General features: G+C 43.3%; 1 protein-coding gene and 1 long non-coding RNA gene across 6 annotated transcripts in view; one reads left to right on the top strand and one right to left on the bottom strand.

The window, feature by feature from the left end:
• Positions 1 to 22198, top strand: part of LOC115193349 (protein FAM184A) — a 167310-nt gene that overhangs the window by 31383 nt on the left and 113729 nt on the right. The gene's annotated exons all lie outside the window — the stretch shown is intronic.
• LOC115193398 (uncharacterized) lies at positions 16332 to 17225 on the bottom strand. The gene is made up of 4 exons (XR_003878154.1): positions 16980 to 17225; positions 16733 to 16867; positions 16560 to 16626; positions 16332 to 16450 (listed from the first exon to the last, which is right to left on the bottom strand). It is a non-coding gene; the product is annotated as an uncharacterized LOC115193398 (long non-coding RNA).

Here is a 22198-nt window from a genome sequence, read left to right as displayed (position 1 = left end):
AGATCCACTTAGTTGTCACTTTTGCCTTCTGGCAAGGTGCGCCATCATGCTGGAAAAGGCATTGTTTGTCACCAAACTGTTGGGAGAAGTTGCTCTCGGAGGATGTGTCGGTACCATTCTTTATTCGTGGCTGTGTTCTTAGGCAAAATTGTGAGTGAGCCCACTCTCTTGGCTGAGAAGCAACCCCACACATGAATGGTCTCAGGATGCTTTACTGTTGGCATGACACAGGACTGATGGTAGCGCTCACCTTGTCTTCTCTGGACAAGCTTTTTTCCGGATGCCCCAAACAATCGGAAAGGGGATTCATCAGAGAAAATGACTTTACCCCAATCCTCAGCAGTCCAATCCCTGTACCTTTTGCAGAATATCAGTCTGTCCCTGATGTTTTTCTTGGAGAGAAGTGGCTTCTTTGCTGCCCTTATTGACACCAGGCCATCCTCCAAAAGTCTTCACCTCACTGTGCGTGCAGATGCACTCACACCTGCCTGCTGCCATTCCTGAGCAAGCTCTGTACTGTTGGTGCCCCGATCCCGCAGCTGAATCAACTTTAGGAGACGGTCCTGGCGCTTGCTGGACTTTCTTGGGCGCCCTGAAGCCTTCTTCACATCAATTGAATTGCTCTCCTTGAAGTTCTTGATGATCCGATAAATGGTTGATTCATGTGCAATCTTACTGGCAGCAATATCGTTGCCTGTGAAGCACTTTTTTTGTGCAAAGCAATGATGACGGCACATGTTTCCTTGCAGGCAATGATGGTTGACAGAAGAAGAACAATGATTCTAAGCACCACCCTCCTTTTTGAAGCTTCCAGTCTGTTATTCGAACTCAATCAGCATGACAGAGGGATCACCAGCCTTGTCCTCGTCAACACTCACACCTGTGTTAATGAGAGAATCACTGACATGATGTCAGCTGGTCATTTTGTGGCAGGGCTGAATTGCAGTGGAAATGTTTTTCTGGGATTCAGTTCATTTGCGTGGCAAAGAGGGACTTTGCAATTCATCTGATCACTCTTCATAACATTCTGGAATATATGCAAATTGCCATCATACAAACTGAGGCAGCAGACTTTGTGAAAACGTATATTTGTGTCATTCTCAAAACTTTTGGCCACGACTGTACATTTTTTCCCAAATTCCTTTTTCTCCATTTTGTTCTTCCAGGTTTCCATTTTCCCAGTTCTTTTTCAGGTTTTTGCTCTCAAAATTACACTTTTTTAATAGAAAAACAAAGAATAATGTTCTAAGTTTATAACAATGCTTAAACCACATCAGGAAACCACTTTTGAGGTCTGGGAAAAATATAAGAAATTTAGATTTTTGATTCAAGTGTGCAGGCACCTAGCATTATTGTTTAGTTAGCAGTGTTTCTGTAGCACATGAGATGGAGTTTGCAAAACAAATGGCCATTGGATTGATGCAAATAGTCATGAAATCATTCTGCCAGATAGGCTACTTTGTAGATAGTTAACATTTCATTTAGGATTCTGGGAAAGCCTTTCCATCTACCAGAAGATGGTTAGGCCTATCATTAGCGTCACTATATATTTTTCCTGTTCCTTAATTGTTTGAAACCTGGACGTTTTACTTCATATTATGAAGCATGTCTTACCTTGCTTCAAAGTAGCCTATAGCCAAAATCCTACCATAGAAACGTGGAGGCAGTTATTTTTATAATGACTTCCTCAAATTAGTTCTCCTTTTCTATTGGTTTTCTTTCCACTTTCTTTCATTGTCTAGCAGCCAAAGGCATTATCCTAGTCATATTAGCAATCCACATGATAGTTGTTGCATCTTTATCTCCTCTCTTTCTAAATCTCTAACGGATATTTCCATCTCTGTCCATGAAACCGCTTGCATATGCGGTGCACATTTTAGAATGGTGTCTCTCCGCAAATTGCATTTTGGAACCTTCGTGCATAGGTCTACTGCCATGTGCACATTGCTGCGACTAAAATGTGAAGAAATAATAGTTCATCATAATTTTAACCTCTTACATCTAGGGGGCAGTAATTTCACGGCTGGATAAAAAACGTACCCGATTTAATCTGATTATTAGTCCTGCCCAGAAACTGGAATATGCATATAATTATTAGCTTTGGAGAGAAAACACTCCAAAGTTTCTGAAACTGTTTGAATGGTGTCTGTGAGTATAACAGAACTCCTATGGCAGGCAAAAACCTGAGATGCTTCTGTTCAGGAAGTACCCTGTCTGAACATTTCTTGCCCTTCTTGATTATCTCTATCGTTTACAAAGGATCTCTGCTCTTACGTGACACTTCTCACGTCAACAATGGAGTCTCACAGCCCGGGAAAAACAGGAATGATGTAATTCAAAGCCCTGGCTGAAGCACACGAGAGCAAAAGCTGAGTGGTCAGTCAATGGACTAAGCCTTAGGCGCGTGACACGCCCCGCCCCCGGCTTTCGGTTTTTTCCTCAGTTTACAGACAGGCAGATTCCCGGTCGGAATATTATCGCTTCTCTACGAGATAAATTGCATAAATATTGGTTTTAAACAGCGGTTGACATGCTTCGAAGTACGGTAATGGAATATTTAGAAATTTTTTGTCATATTTTGCGTCATGCTCGTGGCCGAGATTTAGCGTTGGGATAGTGTCTAGAACGCACGAACAAAACGTCGCTGTTTGGATATAACGATGGATTATTTGGGACCAAACCTACATTTGTTATTGAAGTAGAAGTCCTGGCAGTGTATTCTGATGAAGAACAAGCAAGGTAAGAACATTTTTCTTATAGGAAATGTGATTTTGGTGAAGGCTAAACTTGCAGGGTGTCTAAATAGCTAGCCCTGTAACGCCGGGCTATGTACTTACATTATTGCAAAATGTGCTTCATCCGAAAAGCTATTTTAAAATCGGACATATCGAGTGCATAGAGGAGTTCTGTATCTATAATTCTTAAAATAATTGTTATGCTTTTTGTGAACGTTTATCGTGAGTAATTTAGTAAAATCACCGGAAGTGTTCGGTGGGAATGCTAGTTCTGAACGTCACATGCTAATGTAAAAAGCTGGTTTTTGATATAAATATGAACTTGATTGAACAGACATGCATGTATTGTATAACACAATGTCCTAGGTGTGTCATCTGATGAAGATCATCAAAGGTTAGTGCTGCATTTAGATATGGTTTGGGTTTATGTGACATGATATGCTAGCTTGAAAAATGGCTGTGTGATTATTCCTGGCTGGGTACTCTGCTGACATAATCTAATGTTTTGCTTTCGCTGTAAAGCCTTTTTGAAATCGGACAGTTTGGTTAGATAAAGGAGAGTCTTGTCTTTAAATAGCTGTAAAATAGTCATATGTTTGAAAAGTGTAAGTTTTCGGATTTAGAGGAGTTTGAATTTCGCGCCCCGCCCATCATTGGATATTGGAGCAGACGTTCCGCTAGCGGAACGTGTAGATGTAAGAGGTTTTAAGCATTCTGATCTGTTCTATCAGCCTTATTAGTTGATATGGCCTATACCTCCACTACACTACTTTGATTTTGTTGAATTCCGTTTTAATTTCTCCATTCGGTGATTCTCGTATAAGGCCCTAAGAACAATGACAGGATATGGGCTTTTAGTGTGGGCACCCATCCATCTTCTTCTGTCAGATGGCAGCTCCCAAATCCTCCTCTTCCACATCCTTCTCCTCTTCCTCCTCCTACATGTCCACGGGAGGCTTCATTATGTCCTACCGTGTGAGTCCTATGGCATGTGTGTGTTGTGTACACGTACTGTGTGTGTGTCTCTCTATCTTTCTCTCACTGTATATCTGTCTGTATGTGTGTGTCCCTGTGTGAAGACTTCTCCGTGTGTAACTCTGTGTGTGTGAATCATGATGTGAATGATAGCAGGGCCGGCTGGGGTTAGGGCAGGAGGGCTATCTCAGAGTCCAGCCTGGACAACAGCTCATACACAATTTAACAGCCGGCTAGCCAGGGACAAATGAAGAAGTGGCCCATCCATCAGCCACGCAGGGCCACCACAGCCAGGTGACAGAGCACAGGGCTGTCTCATGGCGTGACGTCACCTGCTGGGGCTGACTCTAGGCTGGGCAGGCAGCCTTCCTGGACTCAGTCGTGTGTGTGTGTGTGTGTGTGTGTGTGTGTCTACCAGACAGGACAAGGTCGGGTCTGTGAAGGCCTCATGAGGGGTCTGTGAGACAGAGGCGTGATGCATGGTGAAGGGGACAGCTGGAAGAAGGGGATGGCTGAATGGACAAGTAGCTAAAGATGTAGGATCTTAATTGAAACCAGTTTCTCACAGCAGGAAATTGTGTGGATTTTAATTAATTGACATTTTTGTAGGGGTTGATACATTTTTTTTGTTCTGGCAAATCAAGTCTGACACTTTAAAGTGGAAATTACAAACTTTTTAGAAGCGTTTTTAAACCTAGAATACACTACAAGTTAGCATTTCCTGCAACAACGGGGTGATAAAATGAAGATCCTACATTTGTAGGCAATTCAGATGAAGATGCAGTCAGAAAGGACCCATCTGTCTGTATTCATGGGCTTAAGTTGGTGAAACTCCTCCACTGTTGAATTGCTGTTACAATCGCAGGGTGGCACTTTTCTATCCCTCTGTGTGTCTGCCTCTGTTGTGATTTAACCCTCCTGGTGTGTTCGTTTCATGTTAATTCGTTCTGTGTTCCCGGTCCAAAATGACCGCCCCATTATAGCTGATTATAAATCCATAATAATACATATATTATCACCTAATGTTGTGTTAGATATTTTTATCAACTTAAGTTCTTGTGAACATTACACGTTTTGAACTTCCATTTGCTATTTATGGCCTGTAGGCCTCATTGACCTGAGCTCATACAACTCGTTTCTGAGTAAAAAAAGCATAATGTATGGATTATTTTGACTATGACAAATACTCAGATGAAACATATTGTGCTATTTATTCGCAGACTACTTTGTGTCAAAGTTTAACAAGGACTTTCTCCTCACCAGCGTCATGATCAAAGATATGATCAAGAGCCTCACATACAGTATATCGTTTGGTCACTGTGCTGCCACAGAATGAATTGTGAGGCCTCAAAAAGGCCTCAAAAAAGCTTTATATACCAGATCTGCGAGAAAAGTTCTATATATTATTGAAACAATGTTGTGATTGTTTGTGAGAATGCCAACCGGTGTGGTTCCTGTGGGGGAAAGATTCTATTGGGGGAAGGTTCCCGTGGGGGTTGCCATGGAAGCCAAGAAGGGGAGTGAGGTGTGTGTGTGTGTGTGTGTGTGTGTGTGTGTGTGTGTGTGTGTGTGTGTGTGTGTGTGTGTGTGTGTGCTCAAACACACATGCACGTCGGGGTCTGGGAGAGGAAGTGTGTCCATCTGATGAATGGGCATGTGCCTGAACTAAATTTTATACACTAATTGTAGTCTCACCCATTCATTTCTAATGACCAGTCATTTTTGACCGGGAACACCACAGGTGTACATAAGTTAAATAAAACACCTAAAATGTAATGAAAATCATCAAAATGTATTTTGTGTGTTCAGATGCCCTGTGTGGACAAAGTCATGGAACCTTATGACAATCAGATTAAATGAACTACATTTTTCAGAAGGAAAACTTTTGGACCGGAACACAGCAGGAGGGTTAAACAGAATTTCAGAGTTGGATAGCAGTACATTCCCTGGTTGGACTGCTGCAGGGATAACTCCTAGCGTGCATGTACTGGCTACAGGTGTGTGAGGCTGTGAGTGTGGCTGATTGTGTGTATGCGTGTGTGACAGGGGAGACCGGCTGGATGAAAACAGCAGTTGTGGAAGACAACAGAAGTAACTAAGGTAATAGAAGTGAACACGTAAGAATGCGTGGTAAATACAACTAATACCAATTATAACACAGATTTGATTTATTTAAGTTAAGGTTTTACAAGTTATGGCCTGCTTTAAAAGCTTACAGTCGATTGATTTGTGTTTTCTTGCTGACGTGCAGTGGGTCTAGATGAATTGGGCTGTGTATTATCTAAGGTGAAAAGGAATGTTAATGATTTAGAATTGCAGGTTGCTGCTACTGAAGTGCAGGGAGGATAAGAGGTGGGCAAGATTCTCCTCTCCTCCGTGACCAATATCAAGGCACTGCTGTGGGCTGGTGACTCATCGGGCCTGATTCTCTCTTCTGCAGAACATCAGCAGCCAGCTAGCTACCTCTATCTCTCTGGTACCAGCTCTGTATTGAGTTTAACACAAACACACTTAGGTATCTTTTTTCTCTCTCCCCCTCTTTCTCTCTCCCCCTCGTTCTTTTCTCGTTTTCCCCTAAAATAAATAAAGGTGCTATCTAGAACCTAAAAGGGTTCTTCGGCTGTCCACATAGGAGAACCCTTTGAAGATCAATTTTTGAATCCAGGTAGAAGAACCCTTTTGATTCTAGGTAGAACCCTTTTGGGTTCCGTGTAGGACCCTTTCCACAGAGAGGTTCTACAGGGAACCCAAAAGGGTTCTACGTGGAACCAAAAATGGTTCTCCTATGAGGACAGCCGAAGAACCCTTTTGGAACCCTTTTTTTCTGAGTGTGTGGCCTTATGTGACGCAAGGAGAGAGCTGATATACTCTGCTGTATACTGTGAATCAGTTATATAGGCCATGCTCTCCTCTGATTATGACACCACTTAATAAATCATGTGAGCCTCTGCTTCTCTTTATACTGTATTTCAAATACAGAAATAGGCTACATCATTAGAATTCAGCTGAAAAACCTTTTAGAGACTTAGGAGCAGCAAGGTTCCCTCGACCTCACTGGAACATGGGAAGGCCAGTACATAGACAGACATGACATTTCTAAATCAACACGTGCAAAATGTCGATGTTAATGATTTCATCGTAGCCTGTGCTGGTCAGACAAACAGACCAGTTCGTAGTAGAGCTGGGACGATAAAGCGGAAACGATCGACACCAACCACACTTATCGCAGGCATTTTGCTGATATAAGTAGCCTATACTAGAGAAATGTGAAGTTTGAAATGGAATAAGTTTGCTAATTGATTGTTAACAGGTCAATTGATGGCTACAACCATCAAACTAGTAGTGCCATTTTAAAGGATCGTTTAAAACTGTGGTACACATTAATGTTATAAACTTTGTTCTATTTATCGTTATCGTATCAATTGAGGCAATTTATAGCAATCTGGATTTTTGTCCATATCGCCCAGCCCTAGTTAGTAGATGTATTAGTTTTGTCCTTTAGAGACAGAAACACGCTATTCCAGCTTTTTTAATCAGCCTGGAACGTAATGGCCTTGATAATACCAATTAGTCCAATCAACTGATTTCTGCATAATGTCTAATTATTGCCTGTATATATGAATATCTTAACTCAATCATGCATGTCTTGGTAAATTACAGGGATGAAAAGGACCCGACCGCTGGGCTCTCACCACCAACTCTCTCTGCAGAGGCAGCTGTGTCTAGTTGCCACGGCAACTCTTACTTTATGTTAGATTTGCTCTGTCAATCAGAAAGGCAACAAAGTGCCTAAATTCCCTGATTTCTCTGCTGTGGTGTGCAATTATAGTCCCACACAATGCTAAATATATCATACAGCCATACAAGGCCTTATATTCACTTTTCTATTAGTTTATAAAACTGCTCTATGTTGGTGCTGCTCTCAATGCAGTAGGCATACAGTCGCTTTTAAAAAAAAATCATAATGTTACAGTGTTGATTTATGGGGAGGCAGGTAGCCTAGTGGTTGGGCCAGCAACCAAAAGGTATCTGGTTTGAATCCCAGAGCTGACTAGATAAAACAATCTGTCGATGTGCCCTTGAGCAAGGCACTTAACCCTAATTGCTTCTGTAAGTCGCTCTGGATAAGAGCGTCTTCTAAATGACAAAAATGTCAAATGTAAATTAGGCTTTTTCACATTTTTAAACAATCAACGCAAAGTGGCTTAGCATAAGATGAGAGCATAATGAGGTCAAACATTGAAGCAAAACTTGCGCTTATTTGGTTTTGGATAGTTGGACTAGACGTGAGTGACTGATACAAGCTTTTGATCCTGCCTCCATCCCATTGCCTTTACTATGCTTATTAACTGGGCTTATTTCCTTTTTCCTTTAGTCTCTGTGGGTCTCATTTGGGGGCTTTGTTAAACACAGTGACGTGTAATAAGTGGTGCGAAAGGGAGGCGACCCTCTCATTATAGCTGTGGCGATGGTCAACCTGCTGCAGGCTACTGATAACGGATCACAGGCCCCAGTTCAGAGGTGGCATGTTACGATAGTTCCACACTGTGTGGTCTTGAACCTGTCTGCCGTGACCCCTAACCTCCACTGTGACTTATCGATAAGCCTACTTCCGCTCATTATCATCTTGTTCTCTGGGAGTCATTGGCCAGGGACGGATTTGTCCATGCAGAGCGACTCTCCCCCACTCCGGTGACAGCTGAGCGACTCTCCCCCACTCCGGTGACAGCTGAGCGACTCTCCCCCACTCCGGTGACAGCTGAGCGACTCTCCCCCACTCCGGTGACAGCTGAGCGACTCTCCCCCACTCCGGTGACAGCTGAGCGACTCTCCCCCACTCCGGTGACAGCTGAGCGACTCTCCCCCACTCCGGTGACAGCTGAGCGACTCTCCCCCACTCCGGTGACAGCTGAGCGACTCTCCCCCACTCCGGTGACAGCTGAGCGACTCTCCCCCACTCCGGTGACAGCTGAGCGACTCTCCCCCACTCCGGTGACAGCTGAGCGACTCTCCCCCACTCCGGTGACAGCTGAGCGACTCTCCCCCACTCCGGTGACAGCTGAGCGACTCTCCCCCACTCCGGTGACAGCTGAGCGACTCTCCTCCACTCCGGTGACAGCTGAGCGACTCTCCCCCACTCCGGTGACAGCTGAGCGACTCTCCCCCACTCCGGTGACAGCTGAGCGATGAACACTGTGTGACCGCCATGCACGCGCCCTTAACCACTCCACCCTTCACCTATCCAGACGTAGTCCATTTGATTTTGATTCAGGAACAGCGAGGAGAGCTTGACTAAACACTAAATCAGTAATGCCTTCTCATCGGTTTTATCTGGGCGTACAAATATGTAATATGGCACCTCCAAATAGAAATATGGCACCTCCAATATGTCTCATACAGAGAGTTTAGTTTGACACTTAGCCAGACATAGTAAGGAATTGTTCAAATGCTATATGCTGAATGCATCTGAATGGTAGGCTATATCATTTATATGGTCGCGTGTGTGTGTGTGTGTGTGTGTGTGTGTGTGTGTGTGTGTGTGTGTGTGTTCTCCTGATCTGAGAATTTAAATAATGATTTATAAATGATTGGAGAAGTCAAATGACTTTGAATCTTTGAAGGAAAGATGTCTGGTCATGAAGGAATGAAGCAGTGTCTTCTTGCTCCTCTGTTGCCTGAAACCTGTGTAGTCATCACTGTATAACATACATTTTTACCCCCAACACGCTGCCTTCACTTCAAAGGCTGACCGATAGCTAATGATGTTTTCTCAAAATATAGAAACTATCGGCCTCATAAATATGCGAGCCGGCTAGCCCACCAGGAGGTTCAGCCTCTCTGATCTGAGCTCTGACTGGAGGCGTAAGGATTTCCGTCTAGCTAAGCTAGCTCTAGCTACAGTACAGCCACTGCTGCACTCCGTCTGCTCCTTTCACAGCTCCAAACCAACGCAATTACAAAAGATAACTATTCCACAGAAAAGGGAAAATCATTTTCTCTGGCTCTGCGTCAATAGTTTAGACTCTTTTCAAATGCTTCCCCATGATTACTGTTAGGCCAGTTGTTTGAGTAATTGCCACAGTGCAGCAGGACCAATGACGTTTAAACCCTGGATTGCTGATGCTATGTATTGGCCATTGAGAGGCTTTGAAGCCACCAGTCGGCCAAATTGGCACGCCTCAGTAGGAGCAGTCCTCCATAGGAATGAATGGAATTCTACAGGATTTCATTGAAATGTTTCAAGGACAAAATTCAATGTATTTAGGATTTTTGTTGTTGTAGTGGGGACAGTAACATCAGTAATAACTAAAAATGATACATTAGTTATATATTTTTTTATTTGTTAGTTTTATGTTTAGCTCACATAATATCATTTGAAAGTATGCATTAAGGTGTCTGTAATAGAATAAGTGTCACACAAATGAATGTAGACATTAAAGAGGAACTGCACCTGCTGATTTGGCCTTGCTCCTCAAGAAACGCTGTCGGCCCCCCAAAAGAGAAAATAATATATATATGTCACGGTTGTGTGGAGAGACGGACCAAGGCGCAGCGTGCTCTAAGTTCCACATCTTTATTTAGGTGAAATTTCCAAAAAACAAAAGGAAACAAACAACGATCCGTAACAGAGGTGCACATGCACTAACTCAAAACAAGATCCCACAAAAACCAGTGGGGAAATGGCTGCCTCAATATGATCCCCAATCAGAGACAACGATAAACAGCTGCCTCTGATTGGGAACCATACCAGGCCAACATAGACATAAAACAACCTAGATAACCCACCCTAGTCACACCCTGACCTAACCAACATAGAGAATAAAAGGCTCTCTATGGTCAGAGCGTGACAATATAAACTCAGCGAGAAAAGAAACGTCCCTTTTTCAGGACCTTGTCTTTCAAAGATAATTCGTAAAAATCCAAATAACTTCACAGATCTTAATTGTAAAGGGTTTAAACACTGTTTCCATGCTTGTTCAATGAACCATAAACAATTAATGAACATGCACCTGTGGAACGGTCGTTAAGACACTAACAGCTTACAGACGGGAGACAATTAAGGTCACAGTTATGTAAACTTAGGACATTAAAGAGGCCTTTCTACTGACTCTGAAAAACACCAAAAGAAAGATGCCCAGGGTCCCTGCTCTTCTGCGTGAATGTGCTTTAGGCACGCGTGAGGACTGCAGATGTGGCCAGGGCAATAAATTGCAATGTCTGTACTGTGAGACGCCTAAGACAGCGCTACAGGGAGACAGGACGGACAGCTGATCATCCTCGCAGTGGCAGACCACGTGTAACAACACCTGCACAGGGTCGGTACATCCGAACATCACACCTGCGGGACAGGTACAGGATGGCAACAACAACTGCCCGAGTTACACCAGGAACGCACAATCCCTCCATCAGTGCTCAGACTGTCCGCAATAGGCTGAGAGAGGCTGGACTGAGGGCTTGTAGGCCTGTTGTAAGGCAGGTCCTCACCAGACATCCCCGGCAACAACGTCACCTATGGGCACAAACCCACCGTTGCTGGACCAGACAGGACTGGCAAAAAGTGCTCTTCACTGGCGAGTCGCGGTTTTGGAGGTGGAGGGTCCGTCATGGTCTGTGGCGGTGTGTCACAGCATCATCGGACTGAGCTTGTTGTCATTGCAGGCAATCTCAAGGCTGTGCGTTACAGGGCAGACATCCTCCTCCCTCATGTGGTACCCTTCCTACAGGCTCATCCTGACATGACCCTCCAGCATGACAATGCCACCAGCCATACTGCTCATTCTGTGCGTGATTTCCTGCAAGACAGGAATGTCAGTGTTCTGCCATGGCCAGCGAAGAGCCCGGATCTCAATCCCGTTGAGCACGTCTGGGACCTGTTGGATCGGAGGGTGAGGGCTAGGGCCATTACCCCCAGAAATGTCTGGGAACTTGCAAGTGCCTTGGTGGAAGAGTGGGGTAACGTCTCACAGCAAGAACTGGCAAATCTGGTGCAGTCCACGAGGAGGAGATGCACTGCAGTACTTAGTATCTGGTGTGGCCACCAGCTGCATTGACTGTTACTTTTGATTTTGACCCCCCTTTTTTTCAGGGACACATTATTCAATTTATGTTAGTCACATGTCTGTGGAACTTGTTCAGTTTATGTCTCAGTTGTTGAATCTTGTTATGTTCAGGCAAATATTTACACGTTAAGTTTGCTGAAAATAAATGCAGTTGACAGTGAGAGGACGTTTCTTTTTTTGCTGAGTTTATATATGCACACACAGTACCAGTCAAAAGTTTGGACGCACCTACTCATTCCAGGGTTTTTCTTTATTTGTTTGTATTTTATACATTGTAGAATAATTGTGAAGACATCAAAACTATGGAATAACACAAATGAAATCATGTAGGGTGCCGTCCTTCGGATAGGATGTTAAACGGGTGTCCTGACTCTCTGTGGTCACTAAAGATCCCATTGCACTTATCATAAGAGTAGGGGTGTTAACCCTGGTGTCCTTGCTAAATTCCCATTTAAACCATCATGGCCACCTAATCATCCCCAGCTTCAAATTGGCTCATTCACCCCCCCCCCCCCCCCCTCCCCTGTAACTATTCCCAGGTCGTTGCTATAAATAAGAATGTGTTCTCAGTCATCTTACCTAATAAAATAAGCAATAAATAAATACGAAGACAAAAGTAAGTTGGCTTGGGGGTTTAGTTTGATGTGGGTGTTTCTTGGGTGTATCCTTGCCACCACCAAGACACACCCATCTGTCAGAACCTTGCCCGGAGCCGTTTCCCCCCCACTCAATCACAACAAACAAACCTCCTTGTCACGACTTCCACCGAAGTCGTTTCCTCTCCTTGTTCGGGCGGTGTTCGGCAGTCGGCATCACCGGTCTTCTAGCCATCGTTGATCCACTTTTCATTTTCCATTTGTTTTGTCTTGTTTTCTTACACACATGGTTTCCATTTCCCTCATTAAGTGTTGTGTATTTAACCCTCTGCTCCCCCATGTCCTTGTCTGGAATTGTTTGTTTGTCAGGGCTTGTACTCTATGTTACTGGTGTGCGTCGGGTTTTGTACCCATGTAGGTTATTTTTGTATTGCCGTGGGTTTTGTTATTAAACTGCTCCGGCTATTACCTATTTCTGCTCTCCTGCGTCTGACTTCACTGCCACCAGTTCCGCAACCTTTACCTTCCTGCGGGTTGAGTTCAATAACTACAGACAGATGGATGGTGAGATGCTGGAAGAAGTTTTGCATAGGTCAGTAGCCTACAGAGTAATATGAGAAGAATGCAATTACTGAATTTATGTACACTGAACAAAAATATAAATGCAACATGGATCATAAAATCAGTCATTATCTGGTGTGACCTGACCACCATTTGTCTCATGCAGCACGCACATCTCCTTCGCATAGAGTTGATCAGGCTGTTGATTGTGGCCTGTGGAATGTTGTCCTACTCCTCTTCAATGGCTGTACAAAGTTGCTGGATATTGGCGGGAACTGGAACACGCTGTCATGCACGTTGATCCAGAGCATCACAAACATGCTCTGTGACATGTCTGGTGAGTATGCAGGCCATGGAAGAACTGGGGCATTTTCAGCTTTCAGGATTTGTGTACAGATCCTTGCGACATGGGGCCGTGCATTATCATGCTGAAACATGAGGTGATGGCGGCGGATGAATGACACAAAAATGGGCCTCAGGATCTCATCACAGTATTTCTGTGCATTCAATTTGCCATCGATAAAATGCAATTGTGTTCGTTGTCCGTAGCTAATGCCTGTCCATACCATAACCCAACCGCCACCATGGGGCAATCTGTTTACAACGTTGACATCAGCAAACCACTGGCCCACACACCGCCATCTGACCGGTACAGTTGAAACCGGGATTCATCCACTTCTCCAGCATGCTAGTGGCCATCGAAGGTGAGCATTTGTCCACTGAAGTCAGTTAAGACGCTGAACTGCAGTCAGAGCAAGACCCTGGTGAGGACGATGAGCACACAGTTGGCGATTTCTGACAGAAATTCTTCGGTTATGCAAACCCACAGTTTCATCAGCTGTCCGGGTGACTGGTCTCAGATGATGCCGCAGATGAGGAAGCCGGACTCCGTTGGAGTCAGCTTCTTGAGTGCCACACCTGTCAGATAGATGGATTATCTTGGCAAATGAGAAATGCTCACTAATAAGCTTCTTGTTGATATGGAACATTTCTGTAATCTTTTATTTCAACTCAGGAAACATTTGACCAACACTTTACATGTTGAGTTTATATTTTTGTTCAGTGTACATATTCTAAACTGAGTGTTTTGATAACTTTCAAATGTAGTAACTGGTCTATGTAGAAAAAAACAACCCTTTACATAATACCATAGGAGCAGTGTTCTGCTAATACACTATATATACAAAAGTATATGGACACCCCTTCAAATTAGTGGATTCGGGCTATTTCAGTCACACCTGTTGCTGACAGGTGTAAAAATCGAGCACACAGCCATGCAATTTCCATAGACAAACATTGGCAGTAGTAGGTCCTTACTGAAGCGTTCAGTGACTTTCAACGTGGCACCGTCATAGGATGCCACCTTTCCAACAAGTCAAATTTCTGCCCTGCTAGAGCTGCTCCGGTCAACTGTAAGTGCTGATATTGTAAAGTGGAAACATCTAGGAGCAACAACGGCTCAGCCGTGAAGTGGTAGGCCGTACAAGTTCACAGAACTGGACCGCCAAGTGCTGAAGCGTGTAGCTCGTATAAATCATCTGTCCTCGGTTGCAACACTCACTGCTGTTTGTCGGGAGCTTCATGAAGGGTTTCCAGCGCCGTGCAGCCACACACAAGAATAAGATCACCATGCGCAATGCCAAGTGTCAGCTGGAATGGTGTAAAGCTCGCTGCCGTTGAACTCTGGAGCAGTGGAAACACCTTCTTTGGAGTGATGAATCACGCTTCACCATCTGGCAGGCCGACTAACAAATCTGGGTTTGGCGGATGCCAGAAGCACACTACCTGCCCCAATGAATAGTGCCAACTGTAAAGCTTGGTGGAAGAGGAATAATGGTCTGAGGCTGTTTTTCTATGGTTTGGGCTAGGTCCCTTAGTTCTAGTGAAGGGAAATCTTAATGCTACAGCATACATTGACATTCTAAACGATTCTGTGCTTCCAACTTTGTGGCAACAGTTTGGGAAAGGCCCTTTCCTGGTTGAGCATGACAATGCCACCATGCACAAAGCGAGGTCCATACAGTGTGTAACAATGTGCACCTTTCATTGTCATTCCCAGCCGACAGATACGGTGCCTATCGGCATTTTGTCTGGTGGTAATGGGGCTTCCTTGGCAAACATGTCAGAGTGGTCATACCTTCCTGTGTGGTGTCTCGTACACAGTGCCTCTAGAACCCTCAAACTCAACTCTGGACCTCGAAGCCAGATCCACTGCATTTTTTCAGTGTTTCCCTCTAATCAGGGACTGGTTTAGACCTGGGACACCAGGTGTGTGTGCAATTAATTATCAGGTAAAACGGGTAAGAGTTGAGTACCCCTGCTCTAGAAAGTCTTCACATCCCTTGACTTTTTCCACATGTTGTTGTGTTACAAAGTGGGATTAAAATGGATTTAATTGGAATTTTTTGTCAATGGTTTATACCAGGGGTGACATTCTTTTTTATCCTGAAAAACTCACCAGTCCTTAACGATTACAAGCATACCCATAACATGATACAGCCACCACTATGCTTGAAAATATGGAGAGTGGTACTCAGTAATGTGTTGTATTGGATTTGCCCCAAGCTTAACACGTTGTATTCGGGACAAAAAGTGAATTGCTTTGCCACATTTTTTGCAGTATTACTTTAGTGCCTTGTTTCTGTACAGGCTTCCTTCTTTTCACTCTGTCAATTAGGTTAGTATTGTGGAGTAACTTACAATTTTGTTTATCCATCCTCAGTTTTCTCCTATCCCAGCCATTAAACTCATGGTTAAATCCCTGAGCGATTTTCTTCATCTCTGGCAACTGAGTTAGGAAAAACTCCCGTATCTTTGTAGTGACTGGGTGTATTGATACACCATCCAAAATGTAATTAATAACTTCACCATGCTCAAAGGGATATTCAATGTCTGCTTTTTATTTTATTTTTGCCCATCTACCAATAGGTGCCCTTCTTTGCGAGGCATTGGAAAACCTCCCTGGTCTTTGTGGTTGAATCTGTGTTTGAAATTCACTGCTCGACTGAGGGACCTTACAGATAATTGTATGTGTGGTGTACGGAGATGAGGTATTCATTCAAAAATCATGTTAAAACACTTATTATTGCACACAGAGTGAGTCCATGTTTATTATTGACTCAAGACATTTCAGCTTTTCATTTATATGTAAAAATGTTGAATAACACAATTCCACTTTGACCTGATGGGGTATTGTGTATAGGCCAGTGACAAAAACATATACATTTAATGTATTTGAAATTCAGGCTGTAACACAACAAAAATGTGCGAAAAAGTCAAGGGGTGTGAATACTTTCTGAAGTCACTGTACAACAGCAGTTCCTGATCCTGGTGCAGACTTTCTCCCTCCCCATATTGACTGATACCATTCAATAATAATAAAAAAAAGACATTACAAGTAAAAGTTGTGTCTAGTTAAATGTTTATGCAGAGTGCCAGGTCTCTCTCCATTTTAGAGACATCAGTATCAAGCCTGCATGTCAGTCTGGACTTCATCCTCCGTGTGCTGGCTCCATACATGTTTCTGTGTACACATACACATATAGTCACTGTTCTATTACCAATGGCAGTTAGGTGATATCTGACACAAACTGGTACTATGTTGAAGTTTGAACAGGTCAGATAAAACCTACCCGATTATGCTCTCCCTATCAAATGACGAGGCTGGCGTCTGGCAAAAGCAACTACAGTCCTCTCCATCTGTAGAAATAGCCAGAGTTGAGGAGGAGTTCATCAGTGACACATAGAATGAAAAGGGTGTTGCAAATACTGGACATTTCTGCTGTACTGTATTATTAGTAAGCACCTTCAGTCCCATGTTGTTGATGTGTTGAGTGCCAGGTCTCTCTCCATTCATAGACGCCAGAATCAAGCCTGTCTGTCGGTCAGGACTCCATCACATCATCTTTCAAGTCTCCAAGTGCTGGCTCCATAGATACACCTGTGAATACATACACAGTCACTGTTCTATTACCAATGGCAGTTAGGATAGGTGATATTTGACAAACAAATATATACTATGTTGAAGTTTGAACCAGTCAGACTAAATCTACCTAATTCTGGCCTCTCTATCAACGACCATTAGTGAGCAGGCAAGAAGTGAGGCTGGAGGTAAGGTCTTTGCCAGAGCCCTATTGATGGGCATGGCAGCGTAGATCAGCTTCTGGCCCCTCATCAAACATACTGGTTGGTCACACACAGAGCACTGATTACGTTATCAAATGGTGGTTATGATTAGTATGGTGGAAACAATCTGATAACTTCATTCTCGCTGCTTTCTATTCCACTTCAGATATCATGGTATGTGAAGTGAAATAAAATGGTATATGCAGCAATCAGGCTGGTTCCACCATCTAGGTTATGAAGGTAAATTGGGACAAAACTCAAAACTGTTTTGACCAAGTCAAATGTCACCAACCTGTTTCAAGTGTCCTCCCTGTTCCATATACAGTTGAAGTTGGAAGTTTACGTACACCTTAGCCAAATACATTTAAACTCCGTTTTTCACAATTCCTAACATTTAATCCTAGTAAAAAAATCTGTCTTAGGTCAGTTAGGATCACCACTTTATGTTAAGAATTATTTTATTTCACTTAATTTTATTTTGAAATGTTAGAATAATAGTAGAGAGAATGCTTTATTTCAGCTTTTATTTCTTTCATCACATTCCCAGTGGGTCAGAAGTTTACATACACTTTCTTCGAATTTGGTAGCATTGCCTTTAAATTGTTTAACCTGGGTCAAACGTTTTGGGTAGCCTTCCACAAGCTTTCCACAATAAGTTTGGGGAATTTTGGCCCATTCCTCCTGACAGCTGGTGTAACTGAGTCAGGTTTGTAGGCCTCCTTGCTCGCACACACTTTTTCAGTTCTGCCCACAACTTTTCTATAGGATTGAGGTCAGGGCTTTGTGATGGCCACTCCAATACCTTGGCTTTGTTGTCCTTAAGCCATTTTGCCAGAACTTTGGAAGTATGCTTGGGGTCATTGTCCATTTGGAAGACCCATTTGCGACCAAGCTTTAACTTCCTGACTGATGTCTTGAGATGTTGCTTTAATATATCCACATAATTTTCCTACCTCATGATGCCAGCTATTTTGTGAAGTGCACCAGTCCTTCCTGCAGCAAAGCACACCCACAACATAATGCTGCCACCCTGTGCTTCACGGTTGGGATGGTGTTCTTTGGCTTGCAAGCCTCCCCCTTTTTCCTCCAAACATAACGATGGTCATTATGGCCAAACTGTTCTATTTTTGTTTCATCAGACCAGAGGACATTTCTCCAAAAAGTACCATCTTTGTCCCCATGTGCAGTTGCAAACCGTAGTCGTCTGTTTTTTTTTATGGTGGTTTTGGAGCAGTGGCTTCTTCCTTGCTGAGCAGGCTTTTCAGGTTATGTCGATATAGGACTCATTTTACTGTGGATATAGATACTTTTGTACCGTTTCCTCCAGCATCTTCACAAGGTCCTTTGCTGTTGTTCTGGGATTGAGTTGCACTTTTCGCACCAAAGTACGTTCATCTCTAGTAGACAGAACGCGTCTCCTTCCTGAGCGATATGGCGACTGTGTGGTCCCATGGTGTTTATACTTGCGTACTATTGTTTGTACAGATGAACGTGTTACCGTCAGGCGTTTGGAAATTGCTCCCAAGGATGAACCAGACTTGTCGAGGTCTACAATTGTTTTTCAGAGGTCTTGGCTGATTTCTTTTGATTTTCCCATAATGTCAAGCAAAGAGGCACTGAGTTTGAAGATAGGTCTTGAAATACATCCACAGGTATGCCTCCAATTGACTCAAATGATGTCAATTAGCCATTCAGAAGCTTCTAAAGCCATGACATCATTTTCTGGAATTCTCCAAGCTTTTTAAAGGCGCAGTCAACTTAGTGTATGTGAACTTCTGACCCACTGGAATTGTGATACATTTTACATTACATTTTAGTCATTTAGCAGACGCTCTTATCCAGAGCGACTTACAGTAGTGAATGCATACATTTCATACATTTAATTTCATGCATTTTTTTTTGTACTGGCCCCCCGTGGGAATCGAACCCACAACCCTGGCGTTGCAAACACCATGTTCTACCAACTGAGCCACAGGGGACCTCTGATACAGTGAATTATAAGTGAAATAATTTGTCTGTAAACAATTGTTGGAAAAATTACTTGTGTCATGCACAAAGTAGATGTCCTAACTGACTTGCCAAAACCATAGTTTGTTACAAGAAATTTGTGGAGTGGTTGAAAAATGAGTTTTAATGACTCCAACCTAAGTGTTCTGACTTCAACTGTATAGGAATTCTCACAACGAGGGTATGTCTGCATGATGCTTAGGGTCCCCTTGCTGGTCTTCTCTAAGTTGCATGTTCGGCTGCAAACTGGACATCTCGAACAACTGCAGCAGGCAATCCTCATAAACAATGTACTTCCTCATCTCATGGTGTTGACTGGGAGGGCCTGTGACAGGGTGGTACAATAGACAACCAAGTGGTAAATTACATTTTGTTATAAATGCATTTTACAACCAAAATTACTCTACTACTTGTATCTGCTTGGCTGGATAATTAACCTACTGGTTTATCAAACTTTTCACATAACATTTATTATCGTTGTTGATGAAGCCGTCTGTGTCATCACTGCAGTAACTCTGGTCAAGCTAATTCTAGGTCCTCATTAGTTACCACAGCCACAAAGTCATAAAGGCTGCCTATTTCTAAAACGTCTCTTCGTAAAATGTGATTTAAAACATAACCCTAACCACACATATAACCTTATGCCAAACCTTAAATTAAGACCAAAAAGTTTGTTTTCATTCATTTTTACTACAGTCAATTTTGACTTTGTGGAAACCCTAATTATATGCTTTACAGATGTAGACTGACTGTAGCTCCAGATTGGATTAGATTCAGGCCGGTGCCGCCATTACAGTTTGTTGCTCCTAGTTCACTATATTAGTCAGACTCTGACATAAGTTAGCTACCACCACAGCTTCATCCATTATTTAGTTTTTAGTTAACTAGCGACGCTAACGAAAGTGAAAACGTTAGCTAGCCTGCCTTGTTTTATCAAAAGATAGCTACGTAACCAGCAATAATGTTATCAAACGTCATTCGTTAAGTTATACCAGAGGTCATTATATTCCAGTATCTCTGGTTATACTCCCCACCACCGGTCGTTGCACACCAAGCTACCGTTACCGGTGCAGACTTGGGGACCGACAAACTCCATGCAAACCATAGAACTTTGGCTGTGGAGGTATGGTCAATCCGTATAGGGCCTGTGATCCTTTGAACGCGTTGGGGGGCGATGAATCACCATTCAATGAAGGGAAGTGAAGTGGGCGGATGGGCAATTTGCCTGTGGAGCTTGACAAAAGGGGCATGATTTGTTGACATAATTGTAATCCAAACCCAACCTTAATTATCTCATTGTGACACACTGTGGTTCCAAACTAGGCCGTTTTATACAAAGGAAATTGTGTTTCATAGTTAGGGCTGACGGTGAGGACTTGTGAAGAGCAGAATCCACAACCTCGGGATAATGAAAACAGTTGCTTTGTGAGAAGGTGTTAAAGTTCACAACCATTATTATGTAAATGAGAGCTGCAAAGTACCAGTGGCCTGGCTTTGGCCCCAAGTGAGAGCAGGTCCGCCGGGGCCATGGACCAGTGTAACGGGCCGCCTAGATGGAAACAGAAAAGTCTGATCCTTTTGGGTAAAACACAGGGGTAAATCCTGTATGGAAATGCACCATTAGTGCTGTATGGATTCAGAGACATCCCCCCCCCTCCCAGACAACATGCAAGCTTTGTGGATTTGTCATAGAGATCCGGTGCCCACGTCTGATGTTGGAAGAAAAGAATGTGACTGTGTGGGATGGATGCTGCTAGCGTGGGGTGGTTAGGTGCTGGTAAACCTGGTGTCTAGAGACTTTAGTCATAATTGAGAGTCCAAGCTTCATTCATGCATCACTTCAGTGGGTTGGAAGAGAGATGAGAGTTAAAAGAGGGATGCATTGGAGCAATGAGTCAGCATGTGTCTCTCCACAGGGATTCTCACATTATATGTGTCAAAACAACTGGGAGACCAGGTTGTGGTTTGTATTAAACTACGTAGGTGGTCTATTTAGTATTGAGTCAACAACACTAATGTCAGCATCTGTTGGCTGACACTGAAGGTCTGAGAGAGGGATCATAGTCTCAGATCAAAATGTAGCACAGTGACAGACAGTAGCCTAAATCTGGCTTGCCTACTACTTACTTAAACTGCATACTGTCTACTAATCATACTACTGTTTAGTAAAAAGTATGCAGTATGCCATGGCCAAAACATACTACTTTTGGTGCATTCAAGGCAACTGAGAATTCAGAAACAAAACGAGCTCGGACTGGAAAAACCCGTGGCGTCGATGATCTTCAGGTCAGAGAAGTCGGAGCTCCAGGATGATGCCCAAGTTTTTGACTTGTAAAAGAGTTGGAGGACGTTTTTTCCGACGAGTTCCCTGTTGTCTTTAATGCACCATCAGTTTTAGCTTCATATGAACTGGAAAGGATCGTCAGTAGCCCCACCCAGTGACCTTTCGTGTTGTTGATTCGGGCTAACGTTAGCTAAGTAGCTAGCATTTGGAACAGCGTATATGGAGTAAACTTGAGTGTACCATAGGCCTACGTATGTATCAACTGAAGAGTCACCTGAAGCTTGAGAGAAATTAGAGATGCAGTAGAGGAATGCAGTCCTGAGGCAGAGGAGGACGACTGGCTACTTAATGAGTACGACTGGCTACTACTCTGCTGCCCAGAGCTGCTGAGGCATCACCCAAGTGGGTGCCATACATTGTGAACTCAGGCTGGTTCCCAGAGTAGCCCTCTCCTACTTCATTTTCACCCATGCAGGTGACAGCTGCCCCTTCAGCTCACAGTCCTTCACATAGATCCTGAAAAAACATAAGATGAAGTACAACATTAACCAAAACATGGGCAAAGTAGAGTTGTATGAACTTTCTGTAGATAGCTCGACTTCCACATACTTAATCAAATTGGAGTGCCAAGGTGAAACCGTAATGAGTGCAGCTTCCCATTACTTTCACCATAACAACTAACGTTCAATGAAACTAGCTAGACCCATTCAGGGTGTAACCGTTCAGGTAGAAACTAATATTGCATAGCATGAATATTAGAATCAGTTCAACACAGATAAATCGACGTGACAAATCAGGAGACCTAGAAGAAAAGAGAAGTGTTGGGACCAGCACCGCTGTGAAAAATAGGAACGT

This window comes from Salmo trutta, chromosome 1 (assembly GCF_901001165.1).
Source record: "Salmo trutta chromosome 1, fSalTru1.1, whole genome shotgun sequence".
NCBI lineage: Eukaryota > Metazoa > Chordata > Actinopteri > Salmoniformes > Salmonidae > Salmo > Salmo trutta.
Note: the sequence above shows the minus strand (reverse complement) of the source record. Positions and strands in the feature narration are given on the sequence as shown.